The following is a 2,049-nucleotide window of genomic DNA, read 5'->3' on the forward strand; positions in this document are numbered from 1 at the left end:
TTTTTTCCTCCCAACCATCACTAAGAACACAAGAGCCTGGCTCTGTATTCTCCATGACCTCCTGGTAGGTACTAGCAGGCTGGGCTGAGGTCCCCCCTCAGCCTTCCCTTCTCAAGGCTGGACAAGCCCAGCTCTCTCAGCATCTCCTCACCAGCAAAGTGCTCCAGTCCCTGGCTGTCCTCAGGGACCTTTGATAAACCCAATCCAGCTTGCCAAAATCTTTCCTGAATTAGGGATCTGAAATCTGGATGGAATATTCCAGAGAATCCCTTCCCTCCATCTCCTGGCCATGCTCCTGGTTGTACAGCCCAGGATGCTGGTGGCCTCCCTTGCTGCCAGGGCGCACGGCTGCCTCCTGTCGAGCTCGCTGACCACCAAGACCTTTCCCATTCCCTAACACATCGCCCCATGCCCTCCTCCTCTCAAAAAAAAAAACCCTTTTATTACAGAGATGTGACATGGGAGGCCAGCTGTACAATCGGGCCAGGCACATGTGCAAAGACCTTTGGGTCAGACAGACTGGGTTCATGCCTCTGGAGAAGCAGACTGCATGCAGACATTCCTGGAGAAACACAGTTATCACAGATAGAACGCCCCAAGCACAGGAGATTCCCCAGATACATTGGAAATCACTTGTGAAGAGACACGGGCAGCTTATTGCTGCTGAAAGACTATGGATTGAATGAGCTTCTTCACTGCGTCTTTGAGCTCCTGGTTCCTCATGCTGTAGATGAGGGGGTTCACTGCAGGAGGCACCACTGAGTACAGCACTGCCACCACCAGACCCAGGGATGGGGAGGAGATGGAGGGAGGCTTCAGGTAGGCAAACATGACAGTGCTGACTAACAGGGAGACCACGGCCAGGTGATGGAGGCACATGGAAAAGGCTTTGTGGTGTCCCTGCTCAGAGGGGATCCTCAGCACAGTCCTGAAGATCTGTACATAGGACAGCACAATGAAAACAAAGCATACGAAGCCCACAGAGACACTAACCACAAGAAGCCCGATCTCTCTGAGGTAGGAATGTGAGCAGGAGAGCTTGAGGATGTGGGGGATTTCACAGAAGAACTGGTCCAGGACATTGCCTTGGCAGAGGGGGAGTGAAAATGTATTGGCCGTGTGCAGCACAGCATGGAGAAACCCACTGCCCCAGGCAGCTGCTGCCACGTGGACACAAGCTCTGCTGCTCAAGAGGGTCCCATAGTGCAGGGGTTTGCAGATGACAACGTAGCGGTCGTAGGCCATGATGGTGAGAAGACAGTACTCTGCTCCTACGAACAAGGCAAACAGAAAGAGCTGGGCAGCACATCCTGCACATCTGTGTCCCAGAGGGACAGATGGTGTCCCACAGGGAATTGGCCATGGCTTTGGGGACAGTGGTGGAGATGGATCCCAGGTTGAGGAGGGAGAGGTTGAGGAGGAAGAAGTACATGAAGGTGTGGAGGCGGTGGTTGCAGGCTATGGTGGTGATGATGAGGCCGTTGCCCAGGAGGGCAGCCAGGTAGATGGCCAAGAAGAGCCAGAAGTGCAAGAGCTGCAGCTCCCGTGTGTCCACGAAGGCCAGGAGAAGGAAGTGGGAGATGGAGCTGTTGTTGGACATCTGCTGCCTCTGTGCACGGGGTCCTGTTCCTACAGGAAGAGTCAATGAAGCGTTAGGGGAGACTTCTCTGAGCAAAATCTAAGCCTTTCTCCTACACCTTCACCCTGCTACACTACACACCCCCCGCCCCGCCTACTCCTTTTCCAGGAGACCTTCCTTCAGCTCAGTGGCTGCAGCCGTGGCTGAGCATAGTGTGGGGAGCAGGGCCTCTGCCCGCTGGCTGCTGAGGAGTCAGTGCTGCTCTGCAGCAGTGAATTCATCGGTCAGGGCAAGGGTCAGTCCTGGTGTTCAACTTTCTCAGATGAAACTGCTCCTAATGCAGAAGGGCCTGTCAGCATCTGCACTCCCAGTGCTAAGGAAAGGGGATAGCGGATGGTAGTTTGAAATGTTTGGGGTTTTTAAAGCTCCCCCCATCTCACCTGGGGAGTGTTCTTGGATGCCAGAAACCC

This window comes from Platalea leucorodia (assembly GCF_965183815.1).
Source record: "Platalea leucorodia genome assembly, contig: HAP1_HAP1_SCAFFOLD_403, whole genome shotgun sequence".
Lineage (NCBI taxonomy): Eukaryota > Metazoa > Chordata > Aves > Pelecaniformes > Threskiornithidae > Platalea > Platalea leucorodia.